This window comes from Neolamprologus brichardi, chromosome 9 (assembly GCF_056152115.1).
Source record: "Neolamprologus brichardi isolate AB-2024 chromosome 9, ASM5615211v1, whole genome shotgun sequence".
Lineage (NCBI taxonomy): Eukaryota > Metazoa > Chordata > Actinopteri > Cichliformes > Cichlidae > Neolamprologus > Neolamprologus brichardi.
In genome coordinates this window covers 18,759,385-18,778,714 of record NC_142112.1, presented here as the reverse complement: position 1 = coordinate 18,778,714, position 19,330 = coordinate 18,759,385, and the positions used below count along the sequence as shown (strand labels likewise).

The window sequence follows — 19,330 nt, the reverse complement described above, 5'->3', positions numbered from 1 at the left end:
TCGTAGATTTATAATTTACATGAAGCAACAGCGCTTGCAAGGACCCACCACACGGGCTTCCATCCAGATTTTATTTCTTGAACGCTTTTCTGCACTTACAAAACCACTTGTTGAGTAAATATCTGACTGCAGTATGTTCCAGATTCACTGAATGCTTCTGTTAGACTGATAGATTTTTTTAATATAAATTATCCAAAAACAATTAACTTATCCAGTGACTGATTTGAATAGCAGCAAAAAGTTCTGAATGCGTGCATGATTAATGGGGAACTGACTGTTTCCCCTCCTTAAAAGTTTCTAATTCTGTTTGTTACGGAGCCCCGCAGGGGACATGGGAGAAAAAAAATTAAGACGGACTTTTGCGAGATCTCGCAAACCCGAGTTTGTTTTCCAAGATCTCGCAAAACTTTTGCGAGATCCCGAGTTAGTTTTGCGAGATCGCGCAAAACTAACTCGGGATCGCGCAAAACTTTTGCGAGATTTCGCAAAACTAACTCAGGATCTCGCAAAAATTTTGCGAGATCTCGCAAAAGTTTCATACATCTCCGAAAACATCGGAGCACTTTTGCAAATATGTGATGTCTTGTAAACCGAGCAGATATCTGACGTTTACACAACTACTTTCACGCCTCAAAATATCTTAAAAGTGTATTTTGTGACTCAGAAAGAGTAATATTACAACTAAGTAGCCATTGTTGGAATTCAACTTTTGCGAAATTTCGCAAAAGTTTTGCGAGATCACGAGTTAGTTTTGCGAGATCTCACAAAACTTTTGTGAGATCTCGCAAAAGTCCATCTTAATTTTTTTTTCTCCCATGTCCCCTGCGGGGCTCTGTAGTTTGTAGACTGCACAACTTTGAGACTGATATTAAAAAAATACCAAAGTAATACTACCCACTTGCCTGGAGGGTTTCCTGGGAAACTGATATGGCTGAGCATTTGATTCTCATTGTGGCCAAGTCCAATAACAGGTAGAATTTGCAGCATTATTAGAGGTTTGACACTTTTGGAAATCCAATACCTAACAGATTATCCTTTTACGATCACTTATTACAATTATCATTATGTCACTTTATCAAATGCACCCTACCTCTCGGTGCATCATTAATTAGCTTTTTAAATAGACACTCATCAAGTCAAATGTGACTGCCTTTTATACGTGAAATATGAAAAAAAAACATCATTATCTTTACATTAATTGTTCTGAATGGATTCTGAATTGAGACCTTCCAATGGGTGACACATCCATCTGAAGAGGTGACACCCATGAACACAAGCAAGGCTTAGATGTTATTTTAATGCTCTTCCAGCTGCTCCAAGTCTGAAGGTCTGCCTGTTGGTTGTGTTTGATCCCACTGAGATGCCGTACATCTGTCACAGGCACGGAGATCCCACTGGGACTCTGCTGCCTCGCTTTTGTCAGTATGATGTCATCCTCTCGCTCATTCACCTTGCCTTCTCTCTCACTGTCACTGCCACAATAGGTATTTTGTCCAGTATTCACCAGCCTGCATCTCTCCGCTGCCTTCCCTCTTAGTCCTCATTCTCCCTTTTCCCCTTTTTAAAAACAAATGTTTCCGTGAAGGCAGCTTTTAAACACCTTTCGCCATTTTGTAATGTAAATAAACTGCATTATAATTCTAATTTCTTTTGTGACATGTTTTTCTGCGTGTGTGTGTGTCTTTTGCTGCCACACCCATTATGTAGAGTGCGCTCCATCATTACCAGTAATAGAAAAGCTTGACTATTTAGTCTGACAAGGGAATGTGTGTGAGCATATGTGTGTGAAGTGTTTAAATGTGTGGGGCAAGCGTGAGTGTGAAAGAAATGTTGCTGTGCTGGCATTTCTGTTCTAATGTTGTTGTCATATTCTCCTCCTTATCAGCCACTGAACACATTCCTCCACACCGACAGATGCGTGGTGCATGCACCGCGTTTCGCCGTAATTTCAACTGTTTGTTTGGTAGTGCCTAAATATGTGCGGCTTGTGTGCATGTGTGTCAAAGAGACAGGGAAATAGAAGGAGATAGGGCAAAGAGAGTGAGATAAATGCATTCAGTGCTCATTCTCTCTGGGTCCAAAGCCCTTGGGTGGCACAGAACAGTTTCACTGTGTTAATCTCTGTGTAATAACTGAATCACAGAGAAAACAATGGCGCTCTCTGTCCCTTTTCACCAGCCAAAAGGCCTTGGGGGTGCTGGTTAGTCTGTCTAGTTGTGAATAAAGAAAGTGTCTGCATGTGCATGCGTGCGTGCATACACGTGTTTGGTTCAAAAATTGAAAGCCAGACACAGAGCGCTCTATCTGATCTGAATAAACTGAGCAAGGTTAAAAGATGCTTCCGCATAAAGAAAGACACGTAAACATAGACAGGACAGAGACAACATTGGATTCATTATAAATCCATTCCACTGTGGTGCAATGCAAAAAGGGAGACGAGTGAACTGTGTTCAGGATGACTTTCCGAGATGCTGTGTCAAGCCCAATCCATAACATTGTATCTTATTTTAAGCCGTTCAGTCGCTCCTCTTTTATATCCACCGTTCCTCCGAGGTGTGATCAGGCACTTGGCATCAGCTGTTACTACAGGAGACATATGGGACGTCAGTGACTTCCCCTCCTGGCCTGATTGTGGCCTCTTACGGTGTATGTGCATGTGTGTGAAGGTAACAAATAGACAGAGAGGGGGTGGGGCTTTACTTTTATTAGAAGTTTTTCTGCTCTTTGGTCTTCTGCCTAAATCCGGGGAAACCAAGTCATCAAGGTTATCTGAGGGTTGACTGTGTCTAATATATCAGGTCTTCTCAAGCATCTGATAGAAAGACAGCTTGAATTTTTAACAGAAGGACTGATTGCAAAAACACGATACCCTCATCTGAAGACATCAATAACCCTAAGCACAGTGTATTTTGTTACATTTGATGAACAACCGTTGAAGTGTGTAAAAAATTAAAGAGAAATTAAAGTCCAGATAAAAAATGTAAAAGGTCGATAAACTGGATAATGGAATTTAAGCGATGATAATTTAAGTAATGATTAATGATTCAATACCAGGAGCATAAAAAAGAAAATGCACAAACCTCAGTTCAGTCATTTCCACTGCAATCGAAAGCAGAATATGTTCGTCTGCAGTCTTTTGTATCTGACAGACGGCTCAGTTTTAAAACATCCCAGACTTCCCATGGGAAGCCACACAGGAGAGGCATCAGCAAGATCTCTACAGACCGACCATCAGCGGCAACAGACAAGACTCTGATTAGGTCAGACATAACATGAAAAGGAGGAGCTGGGATTGAGGTGGGTTGCGAAACGTCTTGCTGATGCAGCCGTAACTTAGAGATCATCATACATGTTTCTATCTAGATTTGATTACTCAGATTTATTTAAACTTACCTGCTGGTCCAAAACGTCTCTCTATAACAAAAAAAGCAAACACATGACTTTTATTTAAGCTTCTCTGCAATGGCTACCTTAATTTTAGAATTGATTTTAAGATTATTGTTGACTTTTAAGGCCCTCAGTGAGCTCATGCCAAAGTACATTTCAGATCCCCTGACACCGTATTCCAACCTGGTTGGGACCTGAGCTCCTCAGCCAAAACTCACAATCCCACAATTCCATCTGATCAGGGGTTCTTTCCTGTCAGTGCACCCATTCTCCCTGAGGAGATCAGATTGCTGAGTTATATCTATGATGTTCCATCCATCCATTTTCTCCTGCTTATCCTTTTCAGGGTCGCGGGAGAGCTGGAACTGATCCCAGCTGTCTTCTGGCAAAAGGCAGGGTACACCCTGGACAGGTCACCAGGCTGTCACAGGGCTAACATATAGACACAGACAACCATCCGCACCTATGAGCTATTTAGAGTTTCCAATTAACCTACTATCCCCACTAACTGCATGTCTTTGGACTATGGGAGGAAGCCGGAATACTCGCAGAGAACCCACGCAAACATGGGCAGAACATGCAAGAAAGACCCCGGCCTGATGATGGAATTGAACTCAGGACCTTCTTGCTGTGAGGCAACATGCTGCCCATTTCTGTGTTTTCCTTCAAAATAGTTTTATTACCTTTTCCTATTGTTCATTGTTACATAATTTTCTTTAATCCTCACTTTTAAACTCTTTTTGTTTCATATTAATAACTTCGTAACTTTGTTTTTTAAAGATTCTGTATTATCATTATTATTATTGAGGAAAGTTAAAGTAACTAAGTCCTTTATTGCCAGCCATGCAAAGCATATCAGCTGAGCTACACGCTGATGTCGCCTGGCACTGAGATCAGCTGCTAGCGGCTAATCTACCATGACTGTGGGCTGAGCTCAACTTCGTAGCCTGTCTGAAATAATGCCGTGCCAAATTTGTTACTATGGCTGCCATCTCGTACTTTCAGCCTTGCTGGGTTATAAACAGCATTACCGGGATGTATGAGAAAAGCAGTATGCATGCAATTTCAACAGAAACAGAAATATGTATTTGTCTATACAACTGTATAAAGATTTGATTATTTTCATATGATTGCACTGTTTATTTGTCTAGCTGTTTGCAATAATCCAAATATTAATATGGATAATCCCAAACTTTTTTCCATTAATCACTGACCAACAGTAAGGCAATCTGTCAAGTAAACTAAAATAATCAGATTGTAAGAGCTGCCAGGCAAGCATGAGAAAGATGTTTGTCTGATGGGAGAGATTCAAACTAGGGGATGCCGACTGCCAAACCGCTCTTCAGCCATTTGTCTTTGTTTTTGCTTCTTCTTGTCAACAGGACTGAACTGCAGCTGGTAAATATCTCTGCACATTATGAGATCTAGAAGAACCATTTATTTTTAGGAACCATTCTGCAAATGTTTAGAAAGTCACACTACTTTCGCTTCTGTGTTGGCATTCCCAAACACACTGAGGCACACAAGCATGCAACAATGCGCTGACTAAAATATTACCAGCCACTACAGGAAAAAAAAGGTAGCAGAGAGGCAGCAGAAATAACCTAGAGCAAAAATTAACAGCGTGATGAATTTTGCACAAACTGTGATGCAATTTTAATAATGTAAGAGTTGTGGATTGACTATGACTGGCTACATGGCGTTTATTAGATTTGTTTAACGTCAGGTTAAACTGGATACCTCTGAATTAATGCATTTGCAAGATTTACATCAAGTAGCAGATTTTATGTCAGTCTATACAATATAAATGGCAAACACGGACATAATTGCACTTCAGCGATAAATTAATCAAATTCATATATTGTTTACTGGCCCTGCATCAGAAATTTTAGGAGACTGCATCACAATCGGTTATATCTTAAAGCCACCGTTATTCCCACACCAGGATGTTAATGGCAGCTACACACACAAAAAACAGCATTTTAAATTCACATTCCCTTTCCGGCAGATGAAAAAGATGCCTATAGATACAAAGTTAATGAGTCTGCATATTTGCATAAAAGAATACCTGAAAAAAGTAATTTATTGATTAGTGACTACCATGAAAAACAGTTATGAGAAGCTATGAAAATGAGACAAAAGAAAGGAGATTAATAATAAATTCCTATCTTGTTGTTTAGAAGAGCAGCTTGCTCTGCAAATTCTACTCCAAAGCCACTTCACTACACCTGGACTACCACTCCATCCAGCATCTGAAGCCTTATTAGTCTATTCTTGATCAAACAGAATTGGTACTTTTTCTCCCCGCACTTTGATGTACACTTCACAAAGTCTAATCCCCTCCCTCTACCATCCCATTATATTACTTCATCCCTGCAGTCAGCCGGTAATATCTGCGCTGTCATAGCAACCAAACCAACAGAGCTAATAGTTACCATGGTTTCTTGACAACTGGACCTTGATGGTGCCATAATTCTTGCCTGTAACCTGCTGACCCTCAATTTACCCTGCAGTGTTTGGGACAAAGGCAGAAAAAATAGAAAATGGGTGTATGTTTTCTTAACTGACTCCTCTGGGAAACTTTTTGTGTGCATGTGTTTGTCTGTGCATGTCTGTATATCATATCTACACCTACAGTAGGTGTATGAGCAAGACACAGCATGGTGCCATCTCCATTCAGCCCCCACCAGCCAGCCAGCCAGCCAACAAAGAGTGTCTGCTGCTGGGCATGAGGCTGAGGGTGGCAAGCCTCCTCTGGGGAAGCTGGTGGAGACCTCTATGCTTCTCTGGCCGCCTGCTGTCTTACTGAATGTGCCATAATGGCAGAAAGAGTAACACTGCCTGACTAACCATGAGAGAATGAAAATTCAATTCGCTGCACAGTGTGAGAGCAGAACATCCCACGCTGTATACAAAACAGAAAAGTGTGCATTTGTGTGTATACACGCATATCCGCGTGTGAGGTCCCGATGTATGACACGACTCCCTCGCAAAATTTCCCATCACTGACCGATCAAAATACCTCTATATGAGGGGAAAAACAGGAATTGACTGCTCTTAAAGCAGGGTTTGTTGCAATACTCTCCTGGAGGAAGACATGGAAGTGATGTAAGACTTTGAAACACTTGACGAGATCTAAAAAACTTCCACTCCTGGCTCCCCCTTTCCCCTCATGTCGCAACAATTTAAGGCTTGGCGCGCTGGCGGGTTAAGAGCCTCCAAAAGATCAAAGTCAGACACCTCACTGCCTGTGGTTTCATTAGACCCTGTGATCCCAGATTATTCAACAGTTCAACTTGTCACGCATCAATGAAGAAGAGGTCGAAGCCATTAGTTCGTTTTCTTTCTCCTTTTTTTCGCAGAATAAAATTAACAAAAACAATTTAAAATTATTCTTTCTTTTCTTTGGACAAGAGATGTCATTTCTTTATAAAGACGCCATTGGGTGTGTGGGTTAGAATAAAAAACAAACCAAGCAGTGTGCCTCAGTCTTCTGACATTCTCAAATCATAACCTGTGCAATGGGATTCATAAATGGTAAATGCCATACTGTAAAAATCACAACTATCATTTATATGTGACCTTTCGCGTCTGGAAACAATAACAGTGCACATCTGCAGAAAGCAGGTGGGCAGGTGAGGTAGCTTTCCTCTAATAAATGTAATTTTGCTCTTTGCTTTGCTTTGTCTGTGAAATCAATATCATTTTATTTTATCTATTGGAGAGAAATACAGAGTCTCCTTTTCGGTATGAAAACCTCTGAGAGCCAAAGGTTCCGCTGAGAAAACATCTTCCATCATCCCATGTCTGCAGTGCAGGTCAAATTATCAGAAGTAATGTCACATAGGCAAACTGGAAGCAGTGCAGCAACTCCTCCACAGTTTCCTGGCAGTGGCTTCCTCTTCACTGCAGCCTGTGTCTGCACACACGTGCGTGTGTTTTTGTATGCGTGTGTGCAGAATTCCCTGGTTGCAAAGTGGAAGTCTGTTGCGAATATAGAGTATATAATCAACTGTTTGTCTTTTGGCTTTCTTGTCTTGCCTATCAGTAGCCCACAGAGAAAAGGGAGGAAAGAAAAGAGAAATGAGAGTGACAGGAACTGTGTGTGTGTGTGTGTGTGTGCGCGTGTGTGTGTGTGTGCGTGAGTTCACCATTTCTATGCATTTCTGGAAATCAGCAAGCCTTTTTTTTCTTTCAGTCCTTTTCAAAGCCATCTTTCTGACACATAAAGACTTTCCTTCTAAATCCCTGGCACAAGCCCAGAGCCAGCAGATTTTGAGCCTAATTGGCCTAAACAACAGCGAGGGGTATCTTGTCTTTGCAAATGACTTTAGTTTTTCATAAAGAACGTGCGAGTGGAATTTTTCTGGCTTGTTTAAAATGTTCCCCAAAAGCAAGCGAGTCTCAAAGCTAGAAGAAAAGGCACATGCTGCACAAGCCAACAAAAGTAAAGCGCTATTACAAAATTGCAGACAGAACAAGTTAAAGACCAGATGGCATTTTAAAATACCAAGTCACCATTACTTTGTTACATTTTATTAAATAATTGTTGTCAGCAACCCACACATTTTCAGTTTCCTTATCTGAGTGCAAAGCTAGCTGTTGGTGAGAACAATCAAACCTCCTCTGCATTTCTGTTCTTCTCTAGATCAATGGAGCTTCTGTCAAGTCTGTACCATCAAACAGACGCACCCAGTGTTTTTTTTTTTGTGTGTGTTTTGTGTGTGTGTGTCTGCTACCGAGATACAGTACCTGACAAATCTCTAAACACACCCAGCAGATTCCATCCGTAATTGGTGCACTCAACAGTGAGGGGCGGCTCTGCTTCACGAACATTTCACGAATAGCCTGTGGGCCACTTTTAAATCCATTTCATGACTGAGAACATTCCAACACACAAAATGTTTTTCACTCCATTTCTCGCAAGCAAGAGACAGCGGAGCTGATGTACTACTGCGACGCCACTGTGTACATACATCGTTAGAAATTCATGAGCTGCACAATATCTAAGTTAATTTATATGCGGATATCACCAGAGAGTTACTTGATGAATTATACATCGCAGATGCAACCCACAGAAGACAGATGAGTGAAATTAATGTGCACTTGCATTTCCAGAGCCCGGTCATAGCTGCGATCTGCACAGTACAGGAGACATCAGAGAGAATAAAGAAGTAACGACAAACGCTATTTATAAAGCAATTTGATGCCAAATGCGCAACAACAACTTTCCCCTTGCTGTGGTTTTTGGTTTCTTCTCTATACATTTTAAAGAAAACCAAAAACAAGATTTCAGAGTGAATCTGAGTGCGGTCAGGAAGTACGAGCCTCCAGTCAGCCTATGAATATCATTCTCCAGTTTTTTCTAAGGAAGTTTTAGCTGGCTCCACTGGAAATTAAAGAAACTATTAACGCTATTATAATAGTAAGTTTACCCCTTCAAATCATGTAATTAATAGTAAGGTGTGAATTCCTAAATGTTCTAAGTTACACCCTCTAATTCTTCTTCTTATATATTTATATTTTGCTTTAAATCTGTAACTGCTTTCCACAAAATAACACTGTGAAATCACCATTATCTCCTGAACAATTTGGCTTTGAACTGCCTTTCATTTATTTTCATCTTGGACTGAGCTGCATGTACATACTTTGGTTGCTAATAGAACAGTGTGTTTTGAGTTTTTTTGGTTCTTTTGCCATCAGAATTATTGTCTAAAGGCGAGGAAAGATGCCCAACGGACTTACTTTACCAAATTGACCATCCCAGCCTTGCAGTAATGGTCTATTTGATTCACCTTTTATTGTTTATTTTATTTCATTTTGTTTTATTTTATTTTCACTTGCTAGATATGGGACAGACTTGAATGAGGAAAAGAAAAGGGAGAAAGGAAGAGGGGGAAAAACCAGCGGAGAAGAGGGACGGGGATAAAGGGCAAAAAAACAAAAACCAACTAAATAAGCAGACACAAAAAAAATACATATATCAATCACCTGGATCACCTGTTGAGAAAAAAAAAAGAAAACAAGCAGAAGAAAACGAGAGCAATACAATAAACAACATCACGATGATATATGGGAATATAACAGTAAATACTAAATATTAAACATTATTGTGCAGCACGTAAGATCGACAGCGCACAGTGTGCTTTGAGGTAGGAGCCAAAAAGGGTGTTGTTTGTGTGTGTGAGCACCCGTGTGTACACCTGTGAGCATGAACGCGTTTGTTTTTAAAAGGTTCCTTCATGTAATGATCTGCTAGAGGGTGTGGAGAGCCGCAGCCCTGTCCTCCAGGGCATGAAGCAGGTATGGAGGAGATCAAGACTCCAGACATCCAGAGGCCCCCAGAACACAAGAGACCAAGGAAGACCAACAGAGGGGCAGCCGCGCCACTGTCCCAGAAAGAGCTGAGGAGAGTCCCAGATGAGGGGTCACTCAGCAGCCGCGGAGCAGAAGCCAGGGGGGGTTGCAGTGACGTGCCCGTGAGCTCCGCCGGCAGCCAGCTGCGCCAGAGTGACCGAGCCCCAGGCCGAGGGCACCCCACCCCCGAAGTGGCCCAAGCGAGCCCCTGGCTCCAGGCCCCGATAAGCAGCCACCAAGGAGTGAGCCAGTGTGTTGTTTAACAAACGTTCGGAGAAGGCGTGTTCCTCATCCTTTGGAGACGGAAGGGGCAAATTAAGGCGCGTGAGAACATAACTCTTTAATCAAAAAAATTTAAATGATTAAACTGACATAATAATTAATAATAATTATGCACCCAGCTCATAATTGCTTAATTTAGAAGTAAAACTGATAATTTGGGACATTTTTTTCAGCACTTTTGCACTGATGCTCTGCACATTTTTGCAGAAGATGTTTGGAGTTCAATCAATCAATCTTTATCCCATTATCCAGCTTGGAAAACTCCAGCTCCTGCTTACTTAAAAACTTGATTAAGAAAATCTCCTCTGTAAAAGTGTGGCTTACAGACCACGTCCAGCAGCACAGGAAGACATGCACCTCCGTCTTCATCGACGTGCCCTTTGCAGGCAACGAGAGATTCACTTGTGTTTTAATCGAAAAACACCCAACATACCTAGCCACTCTGTATACTGTTAATTTAAAAGAGAACATTTTGTTGACAGGGATACTGTATAACAAAGGATGCCCCCAAGAGGAACTGGGCATAAATAAAAATGCTGAATATCAGGATAGAGCACATGCAGCTTACTTGGAACAAGTACAATGTGTAGCTAGACAGAAAACCTGCCTTTGTTAGCTCTGGGACTGTGAAATGAAATCGAATAATGTGGACAGCAGGGGCTAGGGCTCGACTGTGGATGTAGCTCTCCAGTGTCAACACACATCAATAAACAACCTAATAAAACGCCCCATGGTCAAAACATTATTTCAGCTGCTGTTCTACTCTTAGAAATGCTCACAGCTAAATCCTCCATCTTCTTTACAAATCATGCTATGTGGTCTGCGTTGTGCAGGTGGCTGCTGCCTCTGCTGATGATGTCACTGGCCATTTTTGTACCTCTAACCTTCTTTCTTCTTAATGTCAGCCTCCTCCTTTCACTCTCCTTCTTTTCTCTCCATTGATCCAAGGGGACACAAATGCACACACACACATAAGCCCTGCACACCATAGCAATAAACTGAGAAGTCCCAATCTATAAAGGGGTCATATTTTTCTGATTACTATCTCCTTATGTCTCTGTCTTTCCTGTCATTTCCATCACATCCCTTTCTACAGATGTAAGAAAGTGCTTGACGGACGGATGGAAGTAGCCACAGCAATGCAGAGCTGATAAGGATCAGTATAGGCTGCTGATGGGTTGACTGCTGATCCCACCACAGGCATCAGGCATGGCATTTATACCACTTGGCCGCCCTCAAGCTTTTAAGAAACACCACTGTGTGTGTGTGTGTGTGTGTGTGTGTGTGTGTGTGTGTGTGTGTGTGTGTGTGTGTGTGTGTGTGTGTGTGTGTGTGTGTGTGTGTGGCATCAGGATTACTCAAGACGAGAAAGTAAGAAAAATCGATATGTTTTTTGGAATGGACAGTATCTAGTTTATTACACAGTTAAATATGATGTTACAGTTGCAGCTGTTATACAGATGTAGGACAGCTGTGAAATAAAGAAAAGTGCATTTAAATTAATATCAAATATTATTCTTGCATACTTCAGTAACGCTTTTTCTGCCTTGCTAATGATTCTAGAAAATCAATATAAAATACTTAACGCTTGATTTCTCAAACATCTGCACTGCTGTTAGAGTGTCAGTGTTGTGTTTATAGTAAAACTACTGAAGAGCACACAACTGTGAGAAACAGACTTTTTTTACGCTGTATTTGACAAGCAGCTGCCATGAAAAAATGAAAGTGAAGTGCAAACTGATTGTGACGTAAGTTCCCATAACTACAGTAAATATGAAACCCTGACAATAAGCAACAACATGAACCTTTGATGTTTTGAAAGAACTTACTTACCTTCCCTCATCTGCCCTGCGATCCTCTCTGTACTTGTAAATCTTCTGCAGGCCAGCCAGATGTGTATGCCATTGAGAGTGCCTTAAAGTTACAGTGTGGAATATCTCACCACTAGATGTCAGCAGACTGCAGTCAACCTCTTTTTTTCTTATCCCTCCCAATTTAAGTGCATAATCCTAAATACAGTGGCTGCTACAGGACAGAATTCTGGCTGCCGTTCATCTGTAGTGAGTATAGGCTGTCAGACTGCTGTTTACCTCAGCTATCAATATGTGTCCAGGACTTTTTATTATGAAGGAGCCTGTTGGACTTTGTGAAAGGATTCTGATGTTATTCAATGACTCAGTGAAGCTTACTTCTGTAAGATGACAGTGAGACTGAGGTCAGTTGTTGAGGATATCCTGCAACTTTCTGTAGATAAGCACTGCTGTTTTTGCCGCTGTTAGCTCCTGTCAGCCGGCGTTAGGTACTTTCTTTTAAGTGGATCTAACACTGCTGGACTCAGGTAGTTAAACCCTCATACACTATGAGAATGTAATCAAACTGTTTATCAGAGGCAAATTGTGATTTTGCATATGAATATGCCATCTGTAGCCACATACATTAAATCCAATTACGATGACTGGCAATGTTCATCTCAGTCACTAGATTCAATATTCACAATATAATTTTTTTTTCCATTAAATAACTGAAAAATTGACTGACTCTAAATTTGAGTTTACTATGTTTCCAATATCTTTTGCTAACCTATAAATCTACCAATCCCAAATGAAGGAAATTAAAGAAAGTTTCATCCCGGAAACAAATAATAAATCAAATTAAAGCAGTAAAGTATTGTCTTTTAATCCAATATTGTTTTATGTTGATGTGTTTCTATTCAGATAATAGTTTGCTGTTTGCTGCACATACACAGACAATTTCACAATTTGCTTAACTTTCCATAGACTAATTTAGAAACCAGGTGATTGCTAGTCCTTGACATTCACAACCAACATTTGCTTAAATGTTGCTTAAAATGAATTTCATGAGATGAAGGTTAAAGGAACAGAGGAGAAAACACACACACACACACACCTAACTCTTGCATTCAGGCACAGGTGTTCATATCCCATCAAACATGTTATTTCCCACTTGACAAGCAAGAAAGATAATAGTATGTTGCTGTGCAGAGAAACTATAGATGAAGCCAACAACAATACACCTCCCTGCTTCCTGCCACGCAACATGTCATTATCCTAAGTCTTTTTCTCTCCAGTGAGGCACCACATATGCTCTTAACTGCCGCACTTGTTGCAAAGTGCATCTCTTGATATCAGACCAATATATGTCTCTCATCCTAATTTCACACCATGATTTTACCCACAGGTTCAAAGTGCAGGTCTCTCCAGGAACAAAGCTACAATTCAGTGTTTTAGTCAATAACAAGCCAGCAGAAAGGACCAGGCAGGTGGTGAAACTGTAATGCAGGCAACCTCATTAAAAGAATGTCAAGGAGCCGAACAAAACAACAACAACACACACATATGCACCCAAGGACACGCAGCAACAATGAGGCATACACTCTCCACCCTCTGAACAAATATTAATCCTAATGACAAACCCCCATACATGTAATAAAGGTCACAATCACACACGCTGACACACTTGTCATACATGCACAAGCCAGCTCCGGGCTTCATTTTGGCCCAGGGAAATCAGGATGATCTGGGCTCCAGCTTCTCTTTGATGCTCAATTACCTCTGGCAGACCTGGCTAGCTGAGCCAATTAATTATTCAGCCTAGCACAGTAAAGTGTGGTAGGCACAAACACGATGTCACAGCAAGATAACCGCTGACATACGGCTCACTGTAGGGCCCGCGCTAAACACACATCGTTAGGTTTTAATATGCAGCATTTTCATTTTTGACACTAAGAAGTACAGCACGGTGCCGTCGTGTGGCTTTCCTTGTCATCCTGTCATTCTGCTGGGCATTTTTTGCTTCACACTATTCTGTCACTTCTTACATTTGATGATTCCCGGTCTCAGCTTCCCTGCTTCTTCCTCGTCTCAGCGCTTATAATCCTCTTTCGCTCTTCAAGCTATGCCACCAGCTCTCAATTTTTTTCCACCACGTCATCTTTTCACCTACCTCACCTATCTTTTTTTTTTTTATCTCTTTATCTTTTTGCCACTTCCCTCTTCCCTAACCTGCATGCTTGACCCCCCACGTCTTTGTGCTTTTTTCTTGTCACATCACCCATTTCTTTTATCTTCCCTTTGCCTTTTTGACTTCTTAATTTAATTTCTTTGCTACTCTTTTGTTTTCTCATAGTAAAGAGTAAAGGAAAAGAGGGAGGATAATGGAGTTGAGGGGAAGAAGGAGGGCAGTGGGCTGACAGAGGGAGTCCCATATGCAGCGGGCTCATTAGAAGATGGGAGGCGAGTCAGCGGCAGAGACACACTAGCAGGTATCCATACCCACCCCCCCCTCTCTCTGTCTGTCTCCCTCACACATATTGCTGGCTTCCTGGACTCATTCCAACACTGACATATCACTATCTTCTCTCTCCCTCCCTGTCTCCTTCCTGCTGCGCTTCTGAAAGTCCCGCTCTCATTAATCACCACCGTGTACAATACACAGCAATCGGTGAATGATTTTACCTTTTACCACCTACCTGCACTATGAGGCCATATATTTTTACTATATGTGGCATCAGTGGAAATCGAGCCATAAATCCGAGGCATTGTTAAAATTGGACACGGTTTTTTTTCCTCTTCTTTTACAGCAAAAAGAGAAGTGTGTGAAAGAGGAAAACAAAATAGTCAAGGGCACTTAAGAAGCCTCCATGCCTATCTGCTGCATGAGCTTGGCCCAGCTTTCGTAGCTAATTCTCTAGTCTCAACAACCATCTCCCAAAACGGGGAGAAGCCCCTACCCCACCCCACATTCACCTTATTTGTCAAAATGAAACTTTTCCATATGGAGTCAGAGAAATGCAAAGTAGCTATGAGCGGGTTGAAACGGGCAGATTATGCCAGTTACTCGGTCCAGCCGAAGCTGTAGCGGCTTAATGACACTGTCCAGTCCACTCACCTCCAAACTGCAAATTTTCTCCATCTTTTTCCAGCTTTAATGCGAAGGTCAGCAGATGGTGAGGATACACTAACCGTGCAGGCAGGCGTGGAAAAAAAAGGAGGCCGCGTCACACCATCAGAGTCTGGCAATACTATCTCAAAAAGTGCTATTCCCTGGGTAACTATTGATTTCCAGTGTTTAATAGTTGCTTTGTTTTCAACAGAAAATACTGTCAGTACCTTCCTTTCTTTATGAAAAGGCCAAAGCCTCAGTGACAAACTGACGTCCTTCGAGCTGTGAGGTATTCTGTGTCCTCTGTGTCCTTGTCAAGGACACCCGAAGTAAGAAGAACAAGGTCTTGAAGTCAGACCTTTTAGTTGGAAAAAAAAAAGGTCTCGCCTAAAAAATAAACCACACCGTGCACACCTACATATAAACACGATTCGCCTCTTGTTTGCTTTTGTTGTACTCAATCGGTTGCAGCCTAAGATTAAAGGTGCATTAATACATTAATTGTATTATTTAACTGCTTCCTTTAGAAATATTCCATCTTTAGAAATAAACTTCCAAGTCTACACTTTGTGTTTAAAAAAAACAAGAAACAACTAACTGACCAGCTCAATAACACAGCATTACAGGCAAAGGTGATCCTATTCCTGATGGGGCAAGCTGCCAATGTCCCGCTGATTGATGATGAAAAAAAAGGCTACTTTATGACTGACTTAAATGTATAAACTTAACTGCAAAGTATAATTTCTAGAACATCCATCAGAAAGCCATGTTGGGTGCACAGCATTGCACCCTTGAGGGAAAGAAGAGTTATGTTTTAAAGAGGAGTGAAAGTTTAATGGTGCGGAACATGTATGTGATCTTGTAACAATCCCACTGTAATGGCGACACAGTAAAATTGTCCATTAGCGGAGGCCCATCGGTGTTTTTTATGTTATCAAACGAGCTCATAAGCATCAAGTCGCCAACACGAGCATCAAGTTATCTGATCGATGAGCACAGTGTGGCTGCCAATTAGCACCGACCCTATTCCCATAAATATGCAAATGAATCGATGCCAAGTGTATATCAACTGTCAGCTAACTGCCTGAGGCCTGAAAGGTTCTGAATTTAAGGGGACGTATGGAGGAAAAGGAAAAATGTACAGCAAATATTGCATGTTTTTCCTTCATGTTCCATATTTATCTGTCTTTTGCTTTTCTTTTCTTTTTTTGCAGAATGTATAGGTGTAAACCACACACACAACACAGCTGCCATTCAGCCTCGGGGCTTTTGTTACACCTCAAAGAGGGATCACCTTTAGTATGAAGCTATATTTATTCAGTAACAAGCATTTAATCTCACTTTCAGTCATGTATGTAAGCAGTTCCCCGTTGAGGAGACAAGCACTGTCTACTACTGTGAGGAAAAAGCTTTTTCATCTTGCCTACTTTAATATGGAGGTCAAAGGTCAGATTTAAGTGTAGAACAGAACCCCTGGACCTCTTACAGATTCATTTTCTTGTGAGTTGACAGGTGCTGTAGGTACTACTGGTGTCAGACAGTGTCTGAGCTCAGTACGCTGTCTCGCTGCCCGAGTCACATGAATTATGAAAGGTTCTGAAGCAGGTGAAGGAAAAAAGATGGAAAGTGTCATCCTACTCAGACACCTCTGTCTCAATATTCATTTTAAAGTAAGAATAGAAAGCAACATTTTAATGCTGACACCAAGATTTTACATTGCAAAGTCAACAGACAACACTCGTTATATCGCGTCCTGTTAGACTTGACACACTTGGTCAAATATCAAAGCACATGTCGCTGAGAGTTCCTTTCTGCTTCTCTTGATCCTGGTCTTCACTCATTTCATGTGCACAGAATTGGCCTCGAGCACACCATGTGGGGAAAGAAAACATACCTGATGTGGTTTACAATAGCCTGTTTGCTGTGCTTAGTGAATGCCCAAGTCTGAAAGTCTCAATATGGCACTTGTTCACCTGTTCACCTGTTTATCTGTTGCATTATCACTGCTTTGCACAACCAACTTGCACTTTCTGATGATAAAAAAAAAATCTAACTCTTAACACATACACTATTTTCCAATCTTCCCCGACCCAGCTCTGCTAAAGAGAGCATAACTATAATTCAAACTCTTCCATTCACATCAGCACTACGTATAAGGCCAGCTCATCGCGGCAGCTTGTTGGACTGTCGTCAGCACTTCATCCTGTGGACGCCTGCCAGACAGAAGCCCTTCCGTCCGATCAATAGGCACCGGCGGCTAGCTTCCCCCCTTTCCTCTCTTTCTCTTTCGCTGTCTTTCCCTCCCTCTCTGGGCGACCACAGTATAAAGACTGTTCTGTTCTGCCAGCGCAGCATAGTGATTAGGCATTAGGCCTGTGCTGCTGTGTGAATTAGCCTAATCTGTGTCCGCGATGAAGGACGAGGCTTTTCATGGCCACTGGAGACATTCACTGGACATAAAAGAAGCTAATCTTTAGAAAACTTAGAGGGGATGGAGCATGTGTCAGTATCTGTGTGTATGTGAAGGATGGAGATTGCGCAGGAACTGTTGAGAGAGTTCCCACAGTGATAGATCGTTTCTAATGCTTCTTATCCTTCAACAGTAAAAATAAATAAATACGTTTAAAAAAATCTACTTCCTGAGGATGTGCAGCTCATGGGCAAGAGAAAGAGAAATGTCATTTCTTAAAGTACTGGAAAAGTGGATAAAGTGCTGGCTGAAACAGATTGAGGCTGCCATCCATGTAGGGCGTGTGTGAGGAAAAAATATATCCCTTTATTCTTCAGTCAGTTTGAGGGGAATTAGAGGAGACTGAATTGTCACAAGGCTGCTTACCTGGCCACAGAGGAAGCTGCCTAAACCTGCAGATCTCAAAAGTTTTTTTGTTTCTTTTTTTTTTTGTACTTTTGCAGCAACAGGGGCTTTGATGTGACAGAGCAAATACTAGCACCTTTTCAATCCTTGTACATCCTTATGTTAGTTGTCCATCATGCACCTGCCCAAGAGTTGACATGTAGCAGCCTGAACATGCACCCACAGCATGCCTACCAGCAGCCCAGCCCTCCTCCTGCTCTCCTCCACATCATCTGCTTGATATATTGTATGCCCTTGACAAACTGCCAGCGCCCAATCCCCCTCCTGCAAATGTCTATTGACCAAAGCACAAGTATGGCTGTGGAAAAGGTATATAGTCTCACCCATACTCTTATCTTTTTATTACCTCTGGTGAGCCAGAAACTTACAGAAAAAAGGGAGTTCCAAAAAAGAGGGGGGGAAAGTCGATTGATTTAGAAGTAAAACGCAGTAAAGTCCAGACAGCATGAAGAATATGAAAACTTTATTTCTGGTTTTGACTTTCAGCAGTCTAGCAAATGAAGAGCACCTCTATCTCTTTTGTTGACACGGTGCCTTTTTGCACCTTTGGAGTACTTTTACGCACAACCAGTGGTGAATTTAGGTCAGCAGCCAGCTGGTGCCAAATATCTGTTATGTGTTGGGTGATCTCTGCACAGCAGGAGTCTTGTTCCTGCGATGAGCTTCACAGTAAGCTCGCTGTTAAAAGCAGGACATCATATTTAACCCAGTCAACCAGTTTCATAAAAGCATACACAAAGGAAACCAAAAGTCATCTTCACATCCCCTGCGCATTCCTCCAAAATGCAAGTCGTACTAAAATGAAGGACCAGAAAGCACGGGCGTCTGTGGACCCGACAGCTTCCACCTCTCTGCCCGATACTGTAAAGGGGAAAATAACGCGATGACTTACCGAAATGAGATCCTGGCCACTGTCAGGCGTCTCCTCGTTTCCCTACTGTCCCTGGTCCGCCCCTCTTTCAAGTCAATCCGCAGTGTGCTCAAATCAGAACGGAGCTGTGAGCCTTTTCGCTGCGTCCTGCGTCCAGAGTTGCCGGGGATGGAACAACCATTTGCCGGGATGCTGGGGCGGGGGTGCAAGGCTGAGGCATCCACAGGGAGGAGGATGAGAGGGATGTGGAAGAGACGGGTGAGAAGGAGGAAGAGGCGAGGTACAAAAGCGAGGAAGGAAGAGAGAGAGAGAGAGAGAGAGAGAGAGAGAGGGCGAGCGAGCAGCAATGCACTGCAGCGACAGGGAGGCAACACCACCGGAGAGGAGAGGAGGCAGACAGCAGCCCTCCGTCTCGGTCTCGCGCTCACTCGCACATGCGCGCGCACGTGCAGTTCTGTGTCAATAGACAGATATAGAGCGCCATCTTCAGGTTGACGTGTGGTAGGAAGGTGTTGGGAATCGAAATCTCGTGTTAAAAATCATCTCTTGTGTGTACCATTCAGTTGAAACCTCCTCCATAAAACGCCCTTTATTCCCTCGTGTCTTGTGTCCCACCATCTCCGATCATATGTATGCCCAAAACTAACTCTTATCCT

The 19,330-nt window shown here is 42.1% G+C and overlaps 1 protein-coding gene across 3 annotated transcripts in view; it reads right to left on the bottom strand.

Annotated features, from left to right (window-relative positions):
• The window catches only part of ctnnd2a (catenin (cadherin-associated protein), delta 2a), a 253,658-nt gene extending 234,574 nt beyond the window's left edge, over window positions 1–19,084 (bottom strand). For all 3 annotated transcript variants that reach the window (XM_087846074.1, XM_087846077.1, XM_087846075.1), the window contains exon 1: window positions 18,696–19,084. The gene's annotated coding sequence lies outside the window, so the exon portion shown is untranslated. The remainder of the gene's footprint in view (window positions 1–18,695) is intronic.
• Window positions 19,085–19,330: the final 246 nt, after the last annotated feature.